Raw genomic sequence first — 26,739 nt, forward strand, 5'->3', positions numbered from 1 at the left:
TGGGTGTGCAGTAGTGCGCTCAGCTGGATATTTTCGTAATCTTTAACACTCACTTCCAAATGCCTCATTCAATAATTTATTTCACCACAATATGCTCGCAGGACTAAATATCACACTTTAATTTGAGCATTGCTGTTCACAGAACAGTCTGAACAGTATTCAGAATGACCAGAATATAAATTAGCCTTTCCTGGCTAAAAAGCCTAAACCATGAGAGACAACTGACACTTTTTGAATTGCCCAAATGAAAAAAAAAAATTAGAAAGGATATTTAATATTTTTAGAAATTTACAATCATCCACTTCATCAGCTAATATTGAAAAATTGCATCTTCCCCTGTTTCCTTCATACTCCCTTTTATTTAGATATGAAGTAAAAAAAAAAAAATCTCAAATCAATATCAGGTTGGCCAAGAACAAAAGTCAGACATCCAAAGCTCATAAAGCCTGATAAACTTGAAAAAAAAAAACAACAGAGAATCAATGAGCTTGAGAGCCTGCTCCTGTTTGGAATTGCTAGGCTAAGCTGGAATTAACACATGGCTGCTCTGCAGTCACACCAGCTTTTGTGGTTTTGACTGCACAGCATTTATCATCTCATGCACATAAAAACAGGGTGTGCATAGCTTTTAATTTTTGGGGCTTTTTGACCACGCTACCTGGCCACAGTGCCTGGGAAAGAAATTAAAAGGTAACTGTTATAAAAGTACAGCTAAAACCAGCCCTGGTTGAGTGAGGGTTCCACAGAGGTAAAGCTTAATTATTTACAATTTAGGTCCTAAGAGACCCAGTCCCAAGGTCATTTATTACCAGGAATGAACATAAATCACTGGTTTCTATTTCTGTAGTGCAATCACCAGCACTCAATAAGAGCTATACGGTAAGAGGAGACACCCACCCTTAAATAACCCTATGGGACAGACTTTATGAGTGAAAAACATGATGGGGGTAAAAATATCTGCTGGAGAATCAGGGAAGAACAGGAAGAGCACACACCCCATGAGCCAAGCAAACACAAGGGTTTCAGAAGCAATACACCTGGAGCAGGCACAGCCATGTGGGCTGGCAGCAGCTTTTGGACCAACAAAAAAAAAATCCCCAGAACTGGGAGAGGTCTTGGCCACAGGTGGTCAGAGCACCCAGCAGTGCAGAAGGACCTCTGTGCCACAGGAACCAAAAGATGATGGTTACATTCCACAGCTTGGACTAGATTTCATCCCAGGTACCTCCACACCTGCCTTTTATTGCAGCAACCATCACAGCCCTAAAGGTAACTCTCACTGCATGTAGGAGGCACGGCTTGGGGCCACTCTCACAAACTCCCAATAATGGAATAATGGAATAACTTGCAAAGAGGATCCTGGGGGGAAAAAAAAGCCCAGGTGATTTGGGAAGCTGTAACTCTGCAGTACAGTTATTAATCATACAAGCCAAGAGAGCAAAATTTTCAGTCCCTGCCTTCTGAAAATAGAGGCAGCTTCAGGTAACTAAGATTGAAATGACAAGATATAAAACAAGCACTAATTCCTGTGCTGATCTGACTTTCAAGCAGGTATTGGTGCCATTTAAAACCAATTATTGTTCCAAAAGCATATGATTCTTCTACTTCAAGGAAAAAAAAGCTACACTATGCACTAGGAGTTAAAGTACATTGGAACACAACTCACCAAATGTAGAATAAACACTTTGGGAGGGCACATGTCATTACAGCTGAGCAATGGTGTTTGTACTTGTGTGAATGCTTGCAGTAGCAACACAAATTCTTAGTTATACGAGGAATGAAAGTTCAGTGATTCAGTAATGTATCAAGTCATCTGCAAAATTAATGTATACAAATGAATCACTAATAAAACCAATCATTTGTAGGAAGTTTTATTTCAGTGAACAGCTGGGATCACCCTGCTGTTACTGAGCTGTTTTCAAAAGGGTATAACTGAATAAAAGTGTGTTAATAACCTATCAGAGGTGGAAAAATCTACAAGTTAATCCTTCTTTTATAAGCTGATTCCCTTGCCACTTGTGTAGCCTTAGCAGTAAACATTTCATGTCTAGCTCTTTTTTAAGGAGAGTTAAAACTAAGAATTAAACAACATCCACAAAAAAATATATGCCAGACCTTTATTTCTGTGATCTATCAATTAGATAGTGGATTGTCAAGACCAGCCAATATTTGAACAGCAGCCTATGGAAATATGTGGAGTTGCAAAAGAGAGATACACACTGGACTTGCCTCTATTTTTTTAGCCCATGAATCACCTTTTGTTTCCGAATTCTGAGCTGTGCTCACCAGCTCTTTACTGCACCACCTGCTCCTTATCTGCACTATGTTTAAATAGCAGTACAAATTGCAGAACAATTTAGGTTGGGAGTGAACTCTGGAGGTCATCTGATCAAAACAGCTTGGAAGCTAGACCGAGATAGAATCTATAATCGTGTACAATAATCACAATTACTTCTCAAGCCACCAGAAATACAGCACAAACAGCTCCTGACCACAAGTACAGTAAATTCTCCCATTTTGGTCCCATGCTCTTGTCCTGTTACATCTGAACAAGATCGAAAACACAAGTGAAGGTCTTGGCAGGAGCACGGCTGCCAACCTGTGACTCAAATGCAGCTCAGCAGCATGCTAAGAAACATGGTGTTGAGAGAAGCAGGCTAAGGAGGGGCAGCACGTCAAGGACAGAAAGCTGCCAGAAGCCAGAGGAGCAAGGACAGCTGCATGGGTGGAAGGAAGCAAAGCATTTCTCTGGAGGAAAGAAGAACAGCTCAACTGGTTAACCCATGGAGAAGCTCCTGAAACCCATTTAGTATGGCTTGCATGGTCCCTGGTGTTGTGGCTTAGTTCCAGATCACAACCAGGTACCACAGAGCTGCTCCCTCCCTCCCTCCCTGCTCCCGGTGGGATGGGGAGGACAACCAGAAAAAGGGTAAAACACACAGATGGAGATAAGAACAGCTTAATAACTGAAACAAAGTATAATAGCAGTAGTAGCAATAATAAATAATAATGATGATAGTTTTGCAATGAAAAGTTAAGAGACAAAGAAATAAAGCCCAAGGAAGACAAGCGTTGCACAATGCAGGTGCTCACCCACTGCTGACGGATGCTGAGCCTGTCCCCGAGCAGCCATGGGCACCTCCCAGCCAGCTCCCCCCAGTTTATATACTGGCCATGACGTCCTATGCTATGGAATATCCCTTTGGCCAGCTCGGGTCTGCTGCCCTGGCCACGCTCCCTCCCAGCTGCTGGTGCCTCTCCTCGCTGGCAGAGCGTGAGACACTGCAGAGTCCTTGACTCGGGGCTAGCACTGCTTAGCAACAGCCAAAACATGAGCGCGTTATCAACATTATCCTCAACCCAAGTCCAAAACAGCTCTGTACTGGCTGCTGGGAGGAGAATGAGCTCCGTCCCAGCCGAAACCAGGACACCTGGTGACCCAGAGATCTCGCTGCAGGAAGACACATCTGTATGGGGAGCAGCCTTGCTGCAGCTGTTGATACATTCCCCTTCACCGCGGCCTCACCGTGGGGCCGCGGGAGCAGATGAGATTGAGTTACAACAAGCTCCGTCCTCTAGAGCAGGGAATCAACATTTCCTATCCAGCACGGACAGTCTGTCAGGCTGTGAACTGACAGAATTGCTTGGCATTAGCATAATTCATACACACATGCATACAGATCTGAATAGGAGCTGGAGCACCTCCGTGTGCCCCAGCGAGTCTGATTTTGTCTCTGGATTTGACACACACATCCAGGCTACAATAAGGAGCTGTGCCAAGTGCAACAGGCTGTATTTAATGGTTTGACCATCCTGCAGCATAGTTTGTCATGGTGCCCATGTGCAGAAACAAGCCCTCTTAAGTTAACAAGCTTGAAAATGGTCACTCTGGATAGTGCTGAAAGCGGTCTGTGTTACAAAGTGTGCCCAAAAGAGAGGAACAAATTTTGCTGTTCACACTTTGACCATGCTGGAAAATTGAGTAACTGCTTCTCTACCAGCAACAGCACCAACAAGAATGTTCTGAACAAATTCCAGGTACTTTAACAAATCACAGTTCTTAAAATGACCCACTGCTCAAAATCCCTTGAGGTTGTAGTGGTTCCTGGCAAACTGAAAACATTTTTCCTTCCACGCTTCCTCTCTGCAGTACAGCTGAGTGACCTTGGTGGTGGGAGGAGGTCAGAGTAGATGAGAAAAGAGTCTTTAAAAACACTGTTTGATTTTAAGTACTAAATTCACATTTTGAAGACAAAGCCAACTTAATTAAAAACATTTAAGTCTTGCAACTTAAAAGAAGTTGCAATAGTTCCAAGAACAACTATTTGAGACTCCCTGGCCCCCCAACAATCCCTTCCTGCAAGTTAAGGAAGCAACAGCATGAACAACCTCAAAACCATCAAATTAGTGGAACAAAAAACAAACCAACCAACCCATAAAAGGGAAGGGGGAAGGAATGGGATGGGGAGATTGCTTCTAACTTCACACACCTCCTCACTTTGTCCTGTATATTACACACTGACAGAAACCACTTCAAGCTTTTGCAGATCACTCTTAGGATTTGCTTTATTTGTATTTTTGTTCTTTCCAGTCTCTTTTTGTCTCCTGTCCTCCAAGAAGCAACAACTGTCAATAGTATGGAAGTGAGTTCAGACACCTTCTCCTTACCTTGTAGGAGGTGACTTACAAACTTCTGCACAGTCAGGTCTCAGCATTCTTTTCTTTTTTGGCAGACAAGCATCCTTACCTTTGCATTGACTGCTTTACCATTAAGAGAAACAATCTCAAATGAATTTTAAGCAGAAGTTTACTGTGTGCCACATGTGCCATCTAGACTTGGGGTGCCTCAAAATGAGAAGCTGGGCCAGAAGACATAGAATGTACATTAAATAAAGGAACAGTTGCCTCAGACACTGCAATCCCAGTACTCAGAGTGGCTCTAGCAGCCTCCCAGGAAAACCTCTGCATCAACCCATGCCCACCTCAGCTCCCCTCATTACTCTTGAACCTGTTTCTCTACCTCCCTCTGCCCCCACAGGTATCCTCGTGTTAAAACACGTATTTAGAAAGTGGTAGCAATTATTCTTTCCAACAATCAACCTCAAATCCCAGACCTCTTACAGCATCCAGAGAAAATATTACTCTAGTGTAATTAATTCCCTCTATTTCCTCCTTCCACCATAACTCGCTGCCTGTTTACAGCTGAGTTGCATCTTCTCATGTGCTTGCCAACAGTACCAGAACAGCCTTCTAGTACCTCTGGCCACTGGCTAAGTGACAAAAATAAAGCCAAGAAAATTAACACGCACAAAAAATAGCAAAATCAGGAATAAATGAAGTGTCTGAAAACTCTCTGCTGGTCTTGTGCTACGCTCCAGCTTGCTTCACTTCTAAGCAGGCTGATGGATATTTTAGCACAGGTACTTTATCAACAGCTCTAGGGTGGCATAAAGGTGACTTAAACAGAAAGTTTCTTTGAAGCTGTCTGATAAATATTGAAGTAATGGAGGAAATAAAGGAAGTAACTTCTAAAAGCAGGCTTGAAGCACTTTTCCCGGATGCTGATTCTCCTCAAATAGGTTTCTACTTTTCTCCTGGAAGAGCACCAATCCCCAAAATAAATAAAGTAAATGCTTTGAAAGTAAAGTCAGTAGTTCTGGTCTGATAAACAGCAACATAAAAATGGTACCTTTGCACTCAGCAAATCTGCTGCTGGTGTGCAGTCAGGAGTGGTTGCTGCTGACTGGTGAGATAAACAAGGCTCTCCTGCTTTCATGCTTGTTTGAGACAGGATATCAGCGCTGCTGTTGTGCAGCAAACTGAGTGCTAGTGTCTTCCATAAACAGCCAAGTTCCTCATTCATTTTCACTTACGTATCTGGACACTTCTTGCTGCCTCACTCAGGAACAGGTAATGGGATACAGAGACAATATCAGAGCATGCTTTGCTCTGCACGGACTTTATGATGCGAAAACGCTCAGGAAGGGAGATGGGACTGAGAGATTGGGAAATGCTCCATGAAGAGCCGAGCAGAAATTCCTGCCTCATAAAACTACTTTTAAACAAGCACTTTCCAGATTCAAGAGCTGCAGTTTCTCTTTGTAGAATGAAATCAAACTAAAAAGAGAATCAGCGAGTTGATGTAAAAGATTAATCAAGCAATTTTCACTGCCAACGTTCAAGGTCACATGTGTAGGCTGTGGGTATAGTACATAAAATAAACAAAATTTGTACATGAAGACCAGCTCATCATTTCAAGGAAGAACATAGGCCAGAAAAAACTATTTGAATTTATCATACTACCATAACATGACTAAATTTTAATTTACAGGAGTGGTTGGTAAGTGATAATAAAAAAGCAAATTCTCAGCATTCAAACTTGCAAACCTTACAGAAATTATTAGGAAAGATATGCTTGAAAGTGAGGGTCTAAAATATTTTGGAGTATATTTTCACAATACTTAAAATAATCAGTAACAGAGTCTGCTCTTTAGAACTTCAAAGTCATAGAGATAAGGATGCTTCTGAAAGAAGAAACAGATGGGATAAGACCTGCTCTCAGAGCTGCTCAGGACTCACAGAAAAATACATCACCACGATTTTTTTACCATTATCTGACTTGAAGCTCCTGGAAATGAACTACTTCTCTTAAATCAGGTACAGCATACATCGTATTTCCACCTGGAAGTGCTTGCATCTTTCTTAGCATCTCAGTGAGCATCATGTAAGATGCTATTTCACGTCACACTGGCTTTTTTTTTCCCCCACAAAGCCCACACAAAAATCCTTATAGCAAGCCTGAAAATTCTTCTTAAAAGCCAAGCAGTGTTTTTCTCTTCTAGCTAAGAAGTTCTGCCTCAAAGAAGTAGTGAGGGCTTTAATGAGCTGCTCGTCTTAACGAACAGAGACTGAATTAGTAGGCAATGTCTATTCTCACTAAAACCACTCCATTTGTGCCAGTAGCTCTGTACGTGCTGTTGATACGTCAGAGACATTTCATTTCATGACACGAAAGAACAAGTCAAGAACTTAGGTCAGGGAACAGAAACAAGCCCACCAAAAGTTTCATGGTGTTACTGATAATCAGAGCTTTTCGTTCCTTGCATATTTCGGATTTAAGAGGATGGTAGACATCAACAAAATATTTTCTTTACATTGAAAGACTCTGAAAACGGTGCCAAAGAAGATCAGAGGAACTTTCTCTTTTTTGTTGCAGCTTGAGGTCAGACACTTTAAATAGAGTTTTTGGCACGCTATAAAATAAACTAGATCAACTTCTCTCAAATTCCTGGCGGTTTATAACTCAAGCTGCCAAGCCTTTTAGTTATGCCAAGCTTCTGCAAGAATTAAATACTGCTCAGGTTAACCTGGCATGAAAGGCTGAGTCGTTATCAGGTGAACATCAGCAGAGCTGTCTCGGGGCCAGGACTGAGCCCTGCCAGTGCTCACCTGCAAGCCAAGGTAGCTCTGGGGAGCAGAGGGAGGGCCTCTCCCACTGGCTCACCTTCCTGCACTTATTTATCACTGCTGCTACGTTCCTCTTTACCCCAGGAACACCCTGAGCTGTTTGGGCTGCTCAAAGATGTGCAAGGTGGGGCTGTGCCCCAGGGGAGGCACGCAGGGAAGGCTTGTGAAGCCTCTTGATCCCATCACAGGCCTGGGATGCACGGGAGAGATTCTGGCTTTTTGTGGAGTATTTGCTTACATGTGCTCCAAACATTTGCACACCAGAAACAGTTATAGCAACTTATCTCCATGCATTTCATATGGTGGTGCTTGGTTTAAAAATAAATGCGCTTTTTGGTGAGAAGCGGCCATGCAAGCAAAATGTATCTTTATTCTACGATTTCAAAGGTGAGAAAACCATTTCTAGCTATCCCTCCCCTCCCAAGGCAGGCTTGGGGTTATTCCTGCTCCTCTGAGGCCTCACACCAACTGCAGCTGTGTTAGTCTGTGTGCCACATCCTACCCTTCTGAAACATTTCACATCTGGCTTCTTTTACACCTCCTCAATCAGGAAGTGCAGCACATCTTTCACCACAGGAGACAGACTATTTCTCTCCACGCTTTACTTCCTCTCACACAAGACTTTGCTAGCATGTGCTCTCAGTCAGCAGGCAAGCATCATGCTGGTCTCAGGAAAATGTCCCTTTGTGTCCCTGATAGTCCAAGAGCAGCACACTGTGTTCTTGTTTCACAAGGAATCATCAGGATTTATACTTTTGTGCCAGTCCTTATGACCCAGGGGGAACACAGCAGCAAACTTTCAGAGTTTATCAGCAGATGTTCCCTCAAATTTATGAACTGTTTCCTTGTTTGGGCTTGAGGAGAGAAACCTGATAAGTGCTGGCATTTCTTTCACCCGCTCAACAACCACGATTAGCTCTTGTGTCTGTGCATGGCCTTCATTTGGATCACACACACGTGAGCTAATGGAGAAATACATCAGAAACCTCTCACATCAGCCTGTCCATCCACACAGCCCCACAGCGAGGTTTTTCGGTCCAGTCCTGTGTGCTGGTGAAGCTTTTAGCTGTTAGCCTGTGGCTGCACACATTGTTTTAGTAACAGAGAATCCCCTTGGAAAGGGACCTGCCTCCAACTCTGCAAACAAACACCACCCAGTGCAGGAGCAGATGGATTCTGACTGGACAGGTGCTTGCCAGAGGGCATTGGTGCCAAACCCTTTGTTACAAAGAGCTTACACAGAAAACACAGCTCAAGAAATCAAACTGTTGGCTAAACCTAGCACACAGCTGATCCAGCTTGTTAAAAACATTAAGGACATACACATGCAGTAATTATCCCTTCAGTGCCACCTCTCTGGACTTTAAAAGTCATTCTGTCACCTTCATTTCCAATCCTCTTCTGATTTTTGCTTTCTGAAATCACCAAGTTCTGGGTTTTAACAAACACTTCAGAAGCTTTGCCCTTTGCTACTCTACACAATCCTTTAGTAAATCTGGGTGCTGTTTTGGAGAAGTGATTGCCCCCTCACCCCACACCACTGCAAACAGATTCTCAAGGAGCTTTGGCTCTGGGTAAGCAGCTTCTCCATTTATCACACCCACTGATATGCTGCAATGTTCTCATTTTGTATTTCTGTTTAAAAAGTTTAAAAAACTGTGTGTTCTAATTCATAAGCAGTGTGATAGCTTGGATTTGTCAAGCGTTTTTTACTACAAACAGAATGAAACCACATTTAAGCTCAGCTGTAAACAGAGATTTTAGTAGACTCTGACAACTCAGGTAGCAAAATAAATAGCAATATTTTTTCTAGGCTAACCCTGATGTTTGGACAGTCTTCTAGGATTTATGTGACACGATGGTTACTAAAGCATTCACATCTGTGCATGCAAACTGTCACCAACTTACAGTTCTTTTCCCTCTCTCCTGATTCAGATAAAAACAGGAACAAAATGGTTCCTTGCAGTTCTCAGAGTTATCTCCTTGGCTGATCACAGAACTGAATAGCCTGGCTGATTTTCTGTTTCCAGCTGAAAACGTGTAAGTGATTAACAGCCCCCTGCACTTTGATACAGTGCAGAAAGATCTCTCCTTCTGAAGCAAAGACAGACCTCCTGTTTCTTTTTACAAGCAAAGGGAAAAGAAAAAAAAAAAAAAAAACCAAGGAGGGAAAAAGGGATGGGAGGAGAAAGGATGCTTTCAGTTTTGTTTCTGCACGCCTCTCTTCGCAATTTAAATTTGCATACCTGACTTTTCCTGAGAAGAGAAGGGGTGACTGGAAAACCACCACAATGTTAAATACAAAAAAAGAAAAAATGTAAAAAGAGGTTTAAAATTTACTCATAGACTGTCTATCCAATTCTACTCCTACAGAGGCTGCTACAAGTCAGACTTCCTCAGTGCTCTTTTCATGGCTGTATTGCTGCACTTTCATTCCCGTGGTTTCCACTCCCATCACTCTCCTTAAATTACGAGTAAAACTCAAAAACTGAAGGACAACAGGGGAGGTTTATGAACACTGAAGGAAAGAGTCCAGCCTGGCCCCAGCTGGGAGTGCTGGCTCCTGGGGAAGAGGCAAAGACTCATTTCATGGCTTTGCATCCCTTGGAACTGAAAAAGAAAAATAAAACTCAAAGAGATGAAATTTTAAAATCTAGCCTTTTCTGTTTTGCTCTCTTTAATTATGTATTGAAAGGAATTCAGACTGGATGTGCCAAATATCAGTGTAAAGCCCAGCATACAAAGCGTGGTAAAAAGAAGGAAAAAAATTAACCTTCAGAAAGAAGAGAAAAAAAAAAGAAAAAAAAGAAAAGAAAAAGAAAAAAGAGTCAGTTTTCCCACATGTTGAGGTCCTCAATTATTATTCAGCTACTTGAAAGCATCCACTTAGCTCATGGTCAGAACTTGTCTTTGGAAGCTCAGCAAGAGCTTTAGCAGCACACAATAAATAAACACACAAATGAAAATGAATGAAAGTTCTCTTTCTAAAGCAAAATAATTACAAACACTGCTGTAAAAAGTCTGATGAACTCTAAGTAGTATTATTCCTTCACACTAAAGAAATATATACTATATATATATATATATTTAATACAGAGGAGTTGACAGTGTCTTTTTCAAGGCAGGAGGAGAGGGAGGCTGGGTGCTGTGGAGAAGGCAATTGAGGAATAGAATAAATCCAAAAGTAGGGCAGCCATCAGTGCTGCATCTGAAGTAGTCATCACTGCTCTCCAGGCTGCTGGAGCCTGTGCACCACTGTAAGTGAAATCATATTAAAAGGCACTCAGACCCAGGGAAGCTGCACCAGGGAATCCTTTAATGTGGCTCAGCGTGCACAGCCCAAATTCAGGGCGTTTTAAAAATACATAGAAAAATTCTAAAAGTCCTCTCACGCACATGGAGTAGGGTTGTTTGCAATTTCACAGTTTTGCTGATGAGAAAATATTAACACTCTATTTAGCACAAATGATGTAAAATAAAGTATTAAAGTATCGATATTAAACATACTTAACTGTGCAAAAAAAAAAAAATCTAAAGTAACTATATCAGGGCAAGGTGACTAAGAACAGTTTTCTCTCCAAAACCTGGGGGGACATTCAGGCCAACTTACAAACTGGTAAGGAAAACTTCAAGTTAAATCCTACTACAACTTATTGTAACCTTAAAAAAGCAAAATTTGTCATTTTAAAACATTTCCTACTGCTATCAACTTCACCTCTTTTATCAAACCCCCAAACTTCAAACTTTAATAATATTGTCCAAATGCCAATGGGAGGTCTCCTGAAGAAATTATTCTACAGTAATATTTTTTGAAATATCACATCAATATTAAAAAACAACACAGATCATGAAAAGTAGACAGTGAAATAAATGTGAGGAGGCATTTCAAGTGTAGTTTGAACCAGATTTCAGGTATAAGGAGTTTGAGCAAAAAGCCACTTATGCTGAATCACACTGCTCCTTCCTGGGGCTGCCTGGACACGGGAGGGGAAAACACCTGCAGTTGCTTCTGCAAGCACTGGGATGTCAAGAGCCCCATATTTAGTATCATTAGTATTCACAGTTGTTTCTTAGCAATTTGGTCAAGCACAGGCTCCGTGGGTCAGCCCACTCCACAATTAGATGACTAATTCTGAAGGTCAAACACAAGGAACAGGACACTGACATCCAAAGGATGCTTCTATCAAAAGAACTGAGAGGTCAAAGGGCAGGACCTTGTGCCTGGGGGGAAAAAAGTGTTAAAAAAAAAAAAAAAAGGCAATTAAAAGTGCTAATGCCAAAGCAATGGAGTAATACTGCAGCTCAGTGTGTCTCTGCTAATTTCCAGTGGGCTGATTCCAGATGGAATTCCCTCTTTGCCACCTTCTCTACACGGAACAGGGGAGTGAGGAGCATCCCTCTGTCTCACCTCCCTGCAGCCCTCCTTTCCCTTTTCTGCTCAAACAGCCTGGCCCTTGCAGCTCTCTTTATTGCCAGCAGGACCAAAGCTGACAGGTGACAACAAGGTGTGTCCATCCGTGTTCCACCCTGAGTCACTGCCCTGACAAAAGGACTCAAAGCCATAATCCCTGGACTGCCCAAACAGTTACTGAACCCAACCTCTTCTTCCTTGAAACTCCAGCATGATTTTCTCCCATCCTGTGACACCTTTTTTTTGCTGTATGATTTTCTCCCATCCTGTGACACCCTTTTTTTTTGCTCTCCTCCCAGGCAATTCAGCTGTGTGAGGAAAGAAGCAATGGTGGGTAGCTTTGTTAAATTAACCCCCATGTTTCCTCCACTGCAAACAGTAAAGAATATGCTGCATGAGACAATCCTCAAAGTTCAGTTCAGTAAAAGAACTTTAAAAATCAAACCAAAACCAAAACTTTCAGCTTTTTATGAAAATGACTGAGCCAAAGATAGCATGGTTACAGATAGGTGAACCAGCCATAACCTTGTCTCTGCCATGCACAAGATCAGAGTTCAGTGTTCCATGCATTCTGGAGAGAGTTTGTGTTATTGGAATACATCAAGATACAGGATGAGCAAGGTGTCCTAAGTTACCTTGCACTCAGGCCATTCATATTCCTCAGTAAAGTGTGGATAAGCACTTGAATCCAACCAATTCCAGTTGGAGGAGGGAAAAAAAGGTAAAGATTAAGGTAGAAACATACAGTTTCTAAATGAGAATTAATGTGTTTTGAAAAGATCATGTAATATCTACATGTGCAAAATATAGGTTCTAATAACAGTCAGAGATCCTGAATAAAATTTGAGTAGGCAATTTTAGGAATTTAGGATCCAATAGGAGACAGACCTCTTCAGAACTGCTTGAGAAAACATAATTAGAAGCATTTGCTCTATTTATGAAAAGTATCCACATCAAAGATGTAAAAATTTAGAATGGGATCTTCTGCAATACTTTAATTTTCTGATCTTTGTTTTATTAGACCTTGGTTAGTAAATGGCATGGAAATATGTTAATTTTGGAATAATTACAGCACAGCCATGACTGAGCAACGTGGCAGCTACAAATGTTCTGAGGGGAGAGCTGGGGCTGTTCCTCTCGTCCTGACTGTGGTGGCTTAGGCAGCCACAATTCACTCCAGGTATGGAATGAACATACAGAATAATGGAACAAACCAGTTCAAACTCATCGGATGCAGTTTGAACCCACATGAACTGGTTGCAACCAGCTGGAGCCAGTTTGAACCACTTAAAACCCGCCTGAACTGGTTGGAACCAGTTTGAACTGGTTGGAACCAGTCTAATCCATTTTGAAGTGGTTTGAACCAGCTGAAATGGGGCAAACCACCCAGAAGCAGTCAGAACCAGTTTGAACTGGTCACAGGTAGGTTGAACCAGTTGAAACAGGTTTGAAGCAGATGGAACAGATTGAAACTGGCCAGAAATGGTTTCAACCAGTCACAAACAGCTGGAACCGGTTTTAACAGGTCTGGACCAGCTGGAAGTGGTCAGAACCGTTCTGGACTGAAGTGGTCGGAACAGGTTGGAATCAGTCAGAACTGTTCTGACCTGGGTTGAACCAGTTTGAACCAGTCAGAACTGGCCACAACCACTTTGAACTGTTTGGGCTGTGTTCTAACAGTTTTGGGCTAGCTAGAACCAGTTTGCTCCAGTTTTAAGCTGACGGATCCAGTTTGCATCTTTTCTTTTCATGCAAGAGGATTCCCCCCTCCCAGCTCCCCGTGGAGGACGTGCATCCTGCTGGGAGTGCAGGAATCCGCTGTGGAGAGGCTGGAAAGGACAGCTGTGCTCAGGGAGCCACTGCAGCTGGAGCAGATCAGAGCGGCCCCACGCTCCCCCAGAGTCAGGGGGTGCTCCTTTCCAAGGGCACGGTGCCCTCCCAATCCCTCCTGGGCCACGGCTCCACATCACTCCTCAGGACCTGACAAACCCCACTGAAAGGCTGCAGCTGAAAGCAGCAGGAAAACATGGAATGGTCTGTCAAACTGAAGAAATGCCCTCACAGCAAAGGCCCTGCACGTTCCTGTGGAAGCTCCACTGAAACTGGAACACTGAGACTGTTCCACTGAGCGGGAACAGAGGCTGCTCCTGCAGCCACAGAGCCTCACATGCCGTGGGCACAGCTTGACAAAGCACAGGACTGTTAAAGCAGCCACCCGGGAGATGTCCCAGACCCGCCTGCACACCTCACCCCAAACCAGATTATCTTCTGTAAACAAAATAATCCCCCAAGAGAGACGCGTCTTATTCTCCTCCTGGGTTAATTCTGGTGAATTAACCAGATTCACCATGGATTTTTACTTACATATCAATAACTCTTTTTCCCAAGCCTTAAAACTAGGAACAAGCTTGTGTGCCCTCCTCATACCTTCTCTCAATGGTTAGGACAGTTCAGAGCAAAATTAGCATGGAAACATCATTTTATTTTAGAACAGCACTCAAAACAAGTGATTCTATAGCATTTGAAAACAATTTCAGTTTGATTAAAATTATATATCCAACAGCCAAAAAAGAAAACCAAACAAACAAACAAAAAAAGTCTAGGTTGCATTTAAGCCAAGCTTTTTTTTTTTTTACTTAAATAAAAAATTCAGTTGTTCTACTGCAGCATCTGCTTGCAAGTCTACACTGCCCCTAAGCCTTAACCAAATGCTGAAGGTAGAATTAGAACCCTTCATGACTTCTGGCACAAAATCCTAACACTTGGGAAGGAAATCCTTGGGATAAAGATTGTGTTCTCACATATAAAATCAACCTGGACTCTACTTTATTAACAAATTGAAACAGAAGTGTATAAACTTTGTAATTCAGTATCAGTAAAATGACTTCAAATGAAACCCAGGACAGTTGTGTTAATCACAGTTTTATCATCCGAGAGCTATCAGATTCAGAAGGTCCACCCTGCACTAGCTCCAGTATCTACTCTGACTAATGACAATTGAAATAAATAAAATCCTTAAACAGCAAACAACACATTCTTCGGCAGTTTGTAACACATTCTTTCGCACCTCCACCTCAAAAAAAAAAAAACAAAACCGCAAGCTTTAAGACACAGCCAGCACTACTGACGCTGGAGGTGCTGCTTTACCTCTTCCCTACATGACAAATGACTTTGCATATCAGCAAAGAGATGTCATCTCCTCTGCGAGTAAAGTACTGCCTGACGCTCCTGGTGGAGCTTTCCAAGGGCGTTAAACGAGATTTCTGCCCTCTGTGAAGTCCATGGTTACCCTGTTCCTGTGTGGCGCCGATCCGCCCCGTTAGCATTTTCAGCATTTCACAGGGGCGGAGAGCAGCACCAGAGCAGGGCTGCTCGGAGTGCTGGAACTGAAGGCGTCATGAAAGCCCTCTCAACAAAGCACTAAAGCACCAGATCCTTCAAAGCAGAGAAGGTCCATTTGCAAGGTAAACATCTGCACCTTTACTGCAGTCTTTTCAAAGCCCCCAGGACCAAGATCAATTTTATTGTGCTGTCATACCACAGGAGATAAGGACTTTTCAAAGGTATACTTGTCTACTTATTGTAATTTTTAAAGCATGTAACTTGAAAGGAAAAAAAAATTCTAAATTTACAAAGTAGTGCAGAAACAACGAGACTTTCTAGCGACACAAATGCTACTTGCAGTGTTACGCTTACCAACCCAAACCTCACGGAATATATTTTGAAACACTGTTTACAATGAAAACCAAGCTCATAAAATCACTGCCATGCCCCAGTTGCAAGAACCCCTTAACGTTTCAACCACACCTATTCAATCCCTTCCAAATTTGTATGTCATAAATAAAGATATAATAATGTCATATAAAAATTAAAAAAAAAATACAGGAGACATAATCTACAGGACACAATGTCATGCTCTATTATTTCAACAGGAAATGTAGCACCTGACACCTGAGCATGGGGCAAGTCAGAGCAGCAGTGACAGGCTGGGCGTATTCTGGCTGTCAGACAGGACACGACCTCCCCAGAGCTTTGCTCTGCCAGGTCACCCAGGTGTTGGGAACCAAGGCAGGAGACCAAAGGTTAAAAACACCTGGGAGCTGAGCTCACCTGGGTAGTTCTGAGGAAAAGCCCAGAGCCCACAGCTGCTCAAACCAAAGCCGGAATGTCAGAACAGCAGTAGGTTTCAGGAACTCCTCCCACTTACAATCACCTAAGGTAAATTATAAATGGCAATATAAATAGCAATTTATATAAATAGTTTTATATAAAACCTGGAAGGTTTTGCTGTTTCAATAGCAAGGGTTTGTTTAACTGTAAGGAATGGACATAAGCCCAGTGAAAAGAGGGCAGAGAAAGCAATTCCCACTCACGGGTGCACAAGGAGCACTGGGAAGTACAGAAAGCTGGAAATGACTGGGGAAAGAGAGCAGGGGAAAGCAGCTTGTGGCTTACAGCTTCTTGGCTAATTGTACTTCTCATGTTGATAATGAATTTTAAAAGCATGCTTAACTCTAAATATTTAAAGTGAGACACTGCTTTTCTAAATGGTCACATAGTGGAAAGATTTTTGAGGTTTTTTTTGTTGTTTTGTTTTGTGTTTGGGGTTTGTTTGTTGTTGTTTTTTTTTTTTTTTTTTTTTTTTTTTTTTTAAGATAAGTAATGATTATAAAGACATAGAAAGAGTTCTGGTGGGAATTCACTCCTCCAAACAAGAGTAGGAAGCATGAGAAACATGAACCTCTACAAGGAATATTCTACCTTTTTCTCCTTAAGTATCCAGAAAAGATTTGCAAGACCTATAAGAATAATTCATTTACATAAGAAGGAGAAGCCACAGTTTTATTTGCATGAGAAAAATTATGGGAAACAAGGAAAAATTACTCCACCTCTGCAACACATAACCGTAATGACTCATGTTTGATCCATTTGCCTTCTTATTTTTGTGTTTGGTAACAGCCAGAGCTCCACGATCAACCACAACATAAAGCAGATGTGATCTTTGCTGAGAATTTTAGACAGATAAAGTCTGTTCCTAATGCTGAAGGGGGATCAGCATGAAAACCAAAGTAATACCCTCCTTATAAAAACAACTTGCTCTTTTAAAGTAGGGAATAATAATAATAATAATAATAATAATAATAATAATAATAATAATAATGTTAAAATGTTAAAATTCCTCTTTGAAGCCTTGAACTGGTGCTTGCAGCTCAGTGTTATAAAACTGTACATGTGTATGAATGCCTTGCCAGTATCCTGAACTTTTCCTTTTCACAGAAGGAATGTGCATTTCCTTCTTGGCTACACAGTGTATTTTCCTGCACTTCACCTCTATTATAGGAATTATTAGCTGCAACCAGCTGCACCTTCCTCCAAACAGGCAGGTGTCAAAGATCCTGCTTTCCTGAAACTCTTTGGGGAGCACACCACCCTACCCAACACAAATTCATAGGGACATGTCAGTACTGTCTAGGATGAATCAGACTGTCAGCAATTAAGTCTACCAAGAAATTAGCAGAGCAGCCTCCTCTTTTGTCCAAAATAATCAGCTTTTCTGCTTACAGCACACACAATGGTGCCAAAACTCCTCATATTTCAAAACAGGTTGTAAAAGCCAAAGGAAAAGAACTTGGATTTAAAACCACATCACTTCATCCCTTATGATCAGTACAGGCTAGAGAAGGTACCAGGAATTGAATTCCCAATTTCCTGACGTATCAGCGGGCTCGGCGTGCCCTGCCTGCCCATCCCGAACAGGAACTCGGGGCATTGCACCTGAGCACGAGGAGAAACTCCCTGACCTGGCAGGGTGGCTCAGCCTGGAACAAGCTGCCCAGAGAGGGATGGGAACCGAGCAGTTTGCAGAGGTCTGAGCGCTCCCAGACAGCAGGACAGGCTTGTCCATGGCTTTGCAGAGCACCGTGGCTCCACACACTTCACTGGTGCACAGCCCTTGCTGCCTGGGAAGGACTGAATGCTTCCTCTGCATCTGCAGCTCCTTTACAGATGGTAAATGATGGTAGAGAATGGTTGTAATCCACAGTCCCAAGTGGGTGCTCAAATGACTGCCAGACCTTAATAACTGTATTTTAACACTCTTAAGTATTTTAAAGCAAGATAACAAGATACTGTTAAGCAATAGCATTTTCCTGCTAAGTTCCTTCATTAAACACATGCAAGAAAAACAATGTACTCCATGGGAAAAAAAGTTTAAAAAGATGTATTGACTCCTTCTGTTAGCCATATTTTCTTAATACAAGCCAACATCAATCAATCAATCTCTTCACTCTAAGTGCAATTCTCACCTCTCCATGTGGAACACGTTAATGAGTTTCCACTAAAAAAAAATCATTTATATTTACCAGGTACACAGAAATAACAGGCTTCAGTCTTGCCTTCTCTGCGTTAAAGAAAAGCTGAGTTCTCCTTTTACCATAGGATAACAGACACAAAATACAAGCCCACAAAGCCAGCGTGGGTGTTCTGTTTTGGTGCATTACTTTTTTTTTTTTTTTTTTTTCCCTCTCTGTGCTTCTGCCAGCACTGAATTTAGTGTTAATTGAAAAGTGCTGGCTGGGCCCTGCACCAGGAATGCAGCAGCAGTGCAGCTGCACTGCTGAGCTGCAGGGCTTGCAAAAAAAGTGAGGTGGAGACACTTATTGCAGGGAAACACGGGTGGGCTTCCCCCCTGCTGCAGGAGATGTGGTCCCCAGCAAAGGGACCATTGCAGAGCCTAGAAATAAAACATGGCCCTCCTGCAAGTTCAATAAAAGTTTTACAGTGGCAAAGGAAGCTCTGCTCCTCCAAGAGAAGCTGCCTGTCTTAAAGTGAAATGATGCAATGAAGATTATATTTGTGGCTGAATAAGCTTCTGGTAACAAGGAATGCCTTTCCCTAGAGCAGCACACACAAACCAGCACGAACACACCACAAAAGTCTTGGTGAGGAGCAAACTGGAAGAAGGAGACCAAGAGAAGTTTCCCCTGGATAAGACCAACCTATTTCAGGCCATGAATCAGCTGGCTTCCATATCCAGTGTGTCATTTACAGACAATATTGCAGACTGAAACAGCCACTTAAAATTTTGAGAACAATTATTGCAATCAGGAAACAACCATTCGTTGGGCTGAAATTTTGCCTTAAATGCAGTTTGCAAAACAGCTTCAGGAGATAGATTTGGCTCATCTCTACTTGTAAATGAATATAAAAAATGATGCATGCATACTGGGGGGGAAAAAACAAACAAACAACAAAGCAGTGTGGTCTCCTTTTGCTGATTTGAATAAAACACCTCTTCTCCTCTTCAGCTCATCCTCTGAAGAAAAACTCTACAACCAAAAGATTTAAAGAACTGGTGATGAGGTCAAAGGGTGAGGATTAAAAACCAAGCAGCAACCACCACACATGAGTTCTACAAAGCTCACTGAAGTCAGCTCCTAATGTCAGTCTACATCTGAACGACTCTCTGCATGCCAGTGCAGAAGTGCTGCTCGTAACCACCTTGCTCTCATCTCAGCAGCCTAAGTCACAGCTCGAGGCCACAGGGGTATCCCAGAGCCCATCCAAGCACTCTTCATTTAGATTTGTCCTTTTCTTTTTGGCAAACAGCACCCAGATACCGCTCTGGTGCAATCAGGTCTCCTGACAATGTGAAACTCACACTTTCAAGAGCCCACTGACAGATGGATTCAATTTAATGTACGAGTATGAACAGCTGCTCCTGATCACCAGCTTGTACAGCGCGCTCATTCATCACAAAATATTTCAAAGGGCTGAGCTGAAATGGAACAAATGAATTTGAAGGAGTATGGGAGGTACTGTGCTAGCCTTGGAGAATGTGTCAGATGTAAAAATCACAGCTATGGGACTGCCATTAATTCATTCCTGTAAATGCTGGCTCCGCTCTCTTAGCAGCATTCTCCAGATTCCCCAGAATCCAGGAGGGCAGCCTGAATAAGGTATTAGAAGGTGTAATTAAATACTCCTTACTGAAGGTGATTTTAACTAAGTAAGTCACCAAAAGGAGCTGACAGCTTCAAGATGACAAGCCTCAAACAGCTGCTGAAAGGAGAAGAGGTTATTTCCCCAATGCTGTAACTCAGAAAGAAGATCCATCAGTGATGCAATGGAGGGACATGGGCCTGCCTTTGCCACCATCAAATTAAACACTGTGACAGGCCTCACTGCTTTTAAAAAGTTCTCCTCTTCCTCTTTGGTCCTTCAGTGCCAAGAACAAGGCACAGCCTGACAAATGAAACCACCCATTTTGAAGGTCTGTGAGGAGATGGAGAGCTGACACAGAGCTGAGTAATTCACATTCTTTTTTTTTTTTTTTTAATTTAAATTTCAGGAATTATGCAGCAAAAATAGACATTTTAAACATCACTGTGTTTGTCATGGCCACTGGATCATCTCTGAGTGACTCAGTTCTTCACAGAGCACTTCCTATGAGCTGTGCACAGGGCAGCCTCACAGATGTTGGGAAGAAGGGCGATATGCAGGGAGGAAAATTCTCCATGAGTTCCCTCAGGTGGCAGTTCATTCTTGCCAGTTCCTGCTAGGGTTTTCTAGGAAGGGGGGCAAACAAGTTTCAAAGACCTTTTTGAAGGCAATTCTTACCTAGAAGTGATGCTTGTAGCACCTGTATCATCCGAGTATACTTGTACTTGTGTGAATTCATGAGGAAAGCATGCAATGCTTATGTAGAATCCCAGATTTCACACACTTTTGTATCACTGTGCGGTTGTTAGGTCAGATTTTTGTGTCTTAGCATGAAAAACACACTTCTATTTTGAGCTGCAGAGAATTTAACAACAATTTGCTGTAACACTTATTGATAAATGGGGGGTAAAAAGAAACAAAAGTTTCCTCAATATAGAAAATGTAATCTTTGCAACGGTAGGGAAAAAAAAAAAAACAACAGGACTTTTGGATAATAATATTTCCCTCTTTCCTTCTACAGAGCACCTTTGCCAGTCTCTTGCTCTATCTACTCTCCTTCCTCAAGGGCAGATAGGGAGACAAAGCTCAGGTGTCATAAGCTTGCACAAATGAGGCACATCAGCTCCCCTGCCAGCCAGGGAACAAAGCCACTGCTTGCCATCACCCAGGCTCCTGCTGCCTGCTGGGAAAGCAACCTGGCAAAGTGGTGATTAGATCTCCACCGTGGCAATAGCCAGCTCTGAGGCAGCAGGTTTAGCTTATTTTGGGAGCCCAGTCCACTGCCAGGGTAGTGGGGTGAGAAGCCATGGGCTTTGTTTGATCTGCCAGAGCCAAGGCAGGAGCACACACAGGCTCACACGCCCTCTGCAAAGGTTATTCATCACCACAGCAACCTCCAAACAAAGGTGGGAGCCAAGTCAGACTGACTGGCTTCACCCAGCCCTGTCCCTCTGATGACAGAGGGCAAAGGTGCTCTCGGCTTGCACCCTACAGGGGACTTCACTGCTTGGGTTTGTTTTTGTGGCACTGGATCTCACAGCTCCGCTGTGAGCACCCCAGCGTGCACACCCAGAGCAGAGAATGGCCACACTGCTGCATCAAACAATAAAATTCTTCTACAACCCCGGATAAAAGGAGAGAGATCACAATTCCTTCGTGCCACACGGTGAGCAAGTGCCGTATTCCATGACTTGCCACTGTCACCCCACCCTCTCCACGTGTTCCCCTCGCTGCCAGGAACAGCTGCTGTAAAATAAACACCCCACCTAGACCCAAGAAAACCCCAGTCTGTTTAGCTACCATTCTGCCCTTCCTCTCCCTTCTCCACTCCTTTTCTTCACATCCTCTCTCACTCCACGGGAGATTAACGATTTTGGATATGCTACGAAAATCCAACCGGGACAATAAAATAATTGGAAACTCAGCACAAACGAAAAGCGGAGTGGTTTTTTCTTTTCCCCTAAATCTGGAAAGAACAAACCCTGATACTGCCCGAGTCACTGGAGGAAAGAGATTATGGTCATTCCTAAACCTTTTCAGCTAGCAGCCAGGAGGGAAAAGCAGAGTCTGTAATGACAAGCTGTCAACACTCGGCGAGCAGCGGGGCTCTCCTTCCTGACACTGAGCTTCCTCCTGCAGAGCCAGCAGCCCTCACCACAGGTATGACAGCCCTGAAAACGCCCACATCTCTCTACCTGTCCTAAAGCACAGCCCCCACCTGAGCAGCCGGGTCTCAGGATTTAAAAGACAGGGTAACCATTTGTTTTGAATTACAGGATTAAAAAAAAAAAAAAAAATCCAATGGTTCCAAGGAATTTTATTTTTTAAATCAAAGCCACAGGTGATTGGTGCAGATAATAAAAACTCATTATCTCTCATTTACTCCTGTCAAGAAATAGAAATTAAGTTTTGCTGTAGTAAAATCATCAGAAATATCCATCCACCTTCAGTAGTTTCAGATCCAAACAAAATTTATGTTAACAAAAGAGTGGTTTGATTCACACCAATGGCTTAAGCTATCATTTTTCTTGAGTTTTAAAAGAATCATTGGTAGCTAAGCATTAATCTTTTTGATGGTTTAGAATTTCTGTCAGTGTGTTTCAGCATCCAACCACCTGAGGCAGGAGGTTCATTTACCTGATTCTAATATTTCTAATAGCCAATCACTTCAGTGATTTGGTACCTCAAGGGATCCTGTAGGAACGATAAGGACAGACTTTTATCAGGACCCACTGCAATAGGACAAGAGATAATGGTTTTAAAGAAAAAGAAGGGTGAATTAGAATGGATGTAAGGAAGTTTTTTACAATTAAGGTGGTAAAAGAAGTTACCCAGATGGGTGAATGCCCCATCTCTGAAAATATTCATGGCCAGGTTGGATGGTGCTCGGAGAAACCTGGTCTGCTTGAAAATGTCCCTTCCCATTGCAGGGGGGCTGTACTAGATGGCCTTTAAAGATTCCCCCAATGTAAAATATTTTATGATTCTATGATAATACTGTTCTGGCAGTATAATTAAGAAGAACTAGAAATTAAAAAAAAAAAAAAAAAAAGAAAAAGTGTAAGAAAATTCAGCTTCCAGATGAAGGTTCAAACTGTAGTTTCAAAAGTCTACACTGCACTTGCAGGTAGCAAACAGCACTGGAGCAGAATTGCAAGCAAGGTGCAAACCACCACTCAACCCCAAGGGCAGGACGCTCCCCAGACACCCTGCACTTGAAGTTCTGTGCTCTACAGTGTTCTCAGAAATAGGGGGGTGGGGAAAAACCCAACCAAAGCAACAAACTAAAAACCTGCGTTTGAGTTCACACTCATTTGCTAAACTAAAAACCTGCATTTGAGTTCACACTCATTGGCTAAGTGCAGCCACAGGCAAAGCCATGGAACTGGATGCACTCAGAGCACTGTGATTTGTGGCACAGCACTAGCACCACCTGACCTGATAAGCAGGCACTGGCTTGACTCAGGCTTTAGTTGTGAATAAAGTGAATTTTCAACGCACCTTCCTGCTGATGTGCAGTTCCACAGGGAACCTCCCCACACGGGGATGGTTTCCCACCCGTGTTACAAGGGAGCAAAAGTTTTTGCCTTCCTCCCCACGCAGGCATTCCATCCTGTGAGTCAGGCTGACACCTCAGACACAACACACAGACATTTGTCCTAAATCGGTGTCCCCCTGCCCAAGACACAGATGTGCTTCTGCTGGAATTCTCTGGCTTCTACAAAAATCTCTGGTCTCTAAATTTTAACAATTTAAAATATTTACAAGCGAAAAAGAAGTGCACCTACCCAAGTGACAACGATTTTAAATTAAAAATGCTTGGTACTTCAATAACTACCTTGCTTTCTCTATTTCTACACACCCTGAAAATCAACTGCAACAATTTGAAAACCTCTCTCCTCCAAAGGTGCTGCTGCTAGCACTAAAGTTGCTGCATTATTTAAGTGCTGGGGTTCAGAGCTCTCCAGCAGCAGAAAGGAACTGCATCTACCTTCAGTGTTTCCCAAGATAGAAGCTGCTACCCTTGAACTGAGGCAGGAAGAGCAGCAGCAATAAAAACAAAGGAACTTAAGGACAGGTAAGTTCCAACTTGTTATATGACAATAGCACCAAATTTGTTTTCCTAAACTTTCCACTAATTAAAGCCTACTTATTTTAGTCTGGCTTGACAGGCTACTGGACCTTGAAATAATGTACTTTTATTCCTTGCTCTGCCTTTGCCCCCTCCAGCATAAAGCAGAATTGCCCTCATCATTTTTCAGGCCGGGGTAATTTTCCAACTCTGTTGCTAATCAAGGTAGCTTGTACAGCTCAGGACAGCACTGACCTTCAGGGTTTTGTCCAAATATTCCAGCCAGCCTTGTTAACAATATGGCAAGAACCTGAAAGAGCCAGACAAGTGCCCGGGATGCATTTTACCCTTCCTGCACCCATCCTTACAGGGGGCTCCTCCTGCTGCTCCAGAAGAGACCTTCAGGTAGTTCTGCCTAAAGCACAAAGCCCCTACTCTGATATTCATAGGAAAATCCAGCACCTGGTGCTGAGCTGTGTCATGCTGATGCTTTAATGGGATTCTTTCCCTGTCTAGAGGGGCTATCTCCCCCAAATTCCACAGAGAGTTTTAAGTGATTAGCTATAGCTAAGGGCACATGTGTTGTTTTTAAGAGCAAACGTGTGTTTTACAGACCAGGCCGCATCTCATCAATGATTCCTTGGTGCCACACTCCCAGGAAATCAGCAGTCAGCCCAGCATGGCAGTCGTAAACAAAGCAGGGTGTTACAAAGTGTAAGGCAGCTCTCCACACATTTGCTGTTGAAGAATCACAGCATTTCAGCTGCTGGAAGAAGCAGATTGCCATTGTTTTATCAAGGAAAATCACAGATTGGAAAAACTGACTGGAAACCACCTACCCCTAAAAAAATGAATGGTTAGCTATTGCCTTTTGTAGAGAGTTATGTCTAGTACTGAGCTGGAAACAAGATCACGCCCCAGAGGTCAGAACAAGCTCACTCTTTTCTTTACACAGCATCTTCAAAAGGAAGCTGGGGATGAAGTTCGTCTGCGCACAGCCACAGAGATTTAAACAGGAAAAAAAACCAAATCCATGCACTTACATAAAGGGCTTTGGGCAGTTTCATTTTCTATTCAGCTGGAAAGGGAGTGAACCAGCACGCACACACACATTTTTAATCACCCTTGTGCTGACAGCAGCCAGTCACTACTTCTGTTATCAGAACCCCACAGCTTGGATTTCCAAGCTATGAAGCACTAAGGAAGAGGGTATAAAATCTCCTCTGGTTAAAAAAGCACAGTGATATCATCTAGTACAACACACAAATGCTATAGAATTGAAGTTTGGCCTCACCAGGACATTACTCATTCGGTGGAGGGAGAGGGGGAAATAATCCATAAACACACAAACAAATAGTAAGGATTTCCTAAGATTAGCTGGTACCCTGGATCACTCCCATGTTCTCCAAGCCCATCAGTCACACTCTGGGAAAAACAAGCGAGGCAGGCCAGTCTGTGCATCCAGAAACTCAGAGTCTGCAACAGATGCCAGTTGCTAAAGAGACAGAGAGGAAAGAGAGAAGCTGTGCTCGTGTACAACTCACCAGTGAACACTTGTGCAAACGCCACGTGCCTGGGCTTAGAACTTCAGCCTGGGTAGATGCTGTCCCTGCTACTGCTTAATTCAGCTGGCTGGCATCTCTCCAGAGGCACTCAGAAGGCAGCTGCCCAACAGGACAAATCACTGAAAACCAGAAAAGAAACAGGTTCAGCTTTGCAATTCCGCTGCACATTACACAATGAGTTCAGCTTGCTAATCCCTGACTTCTTAAAATGTGATTTCCCTCAGTGCATGACAGGGAGAACTGAAGTTCTGGTTAGAGTTCATCCACTACTGTCAGTGTGAGTTTCCTAAATACCAGTAATACCAAAAAGAACTCCTCTGTACAGCTAACAGGAACCTCATGGTCAGGATAACTGAACAGCCTCCACCATAAACCCTTCAAATTTTGTTACCTCTCAGTTTTGAATCTGACATTCAAGAGTTAGTCCTTTTCTATTTCATGTCTTTATTCATATCCAACGCTTCATTCTAACCTAGGTGCAATAGGAGTCACTTCCAGCTTCATAACTGCACTATTCCAGGCACTGACCAGTTCTCCAAATTTTAGCAAATCTGACCAATTTTCAGCAGAATTTTCTTATGAATTACTCTCTTTAGGCCTTCACTTTGGCATTATCCCAATCCTGTGGCTTCTATGAGAGGTTCCATTTCCTCTCCCTTACAAGGCCATTTACAATAAATCCAATTAAAATTAATTAAAACATACAGATCAATTTGATATAGCAACAGAACTAGGAAGAAGCAGTACCAAGTCAACTCACTGATAGGACAAGTGAGAATAGGTCAATTCAGTCAATCTGAATCGATCCAGTGGTTGCACATCAGTGTAAAAATGAAGTAGTATATTGTGCTAGTTTTTATACTAAACCTTATCAATCTGCTTACTAATATGACCAGATTCTACTGGTGGTTTATCTGTTAATCACCTATTTCTGTTGAAAACGTAGCATTTTAATATTTGAAGGGGAGATAAACAAATAATGGGGTTTTTTTCTAACCAGGAAACCCTCACAGAAGAAAGGGCAACACATGGGCACAACAGCTTAAGGCAGCAGAGGTTGCCTTCCATTCACGAGCCTCAGTGACCTCAGGCAAGACTCTCCACCCTTCCATGCCCATTTCATTCCCTTCAGAACATGGATGAAGTCCAAGAAAGATAAGGAGCTACTGTGGCAGCAGAGGGACATAATGATGGTGAGGGGTCTGGAGTGCCCCTCCCAAGAGGAGACTGTGGGAGCTGGGCTTGGCTAGTCCAGGGAAGAGAAGACTCAGAGGGGATCTCAT

At 42.7% G+C, this 26,739-nt stretch overlaps 1 protein-coding gene across 5 annotated transcripts in view; it reads right to left on the reverse strand.

Annotated features, from left to right (window-relative positions):
- The window catches only part of EPS8 (epidermal growth factor receptor pathway substrate 8), a 125,553-nt gene that overhangs the window by 67,984 nt on the left and 30,830 nt on the right, over nucleotides 1-26,739 (reverse strand). For all 5 annotated transcript variants that reach the window (XM_053978222.1, XM_053978219.1, XM_053978223.1 and 2 more), the window contains exon 2: nucleotides 25,436-25,575. The gene's annotated coding sequence lies outside the window, so the exon portion shown is untranslated. The remainder of the gene's footprint in view (nucleotides 1-25,435; nucleotides 25,576-26,739) is intronic.

This window comes from Vidua macroura, chromosome 5, assembly GCF_024509145.1.
Source record: "Vidua macroura isolate BioBank_ID:100142 chromosome 5, ASM2450914v1, whole genome shotgun sequence".
Lineage (NCBI taxonomy): Eukaryota > Metazoa > Chordata > Aves > Passeriformes > Viduidae > Vidua > Vidua macroura.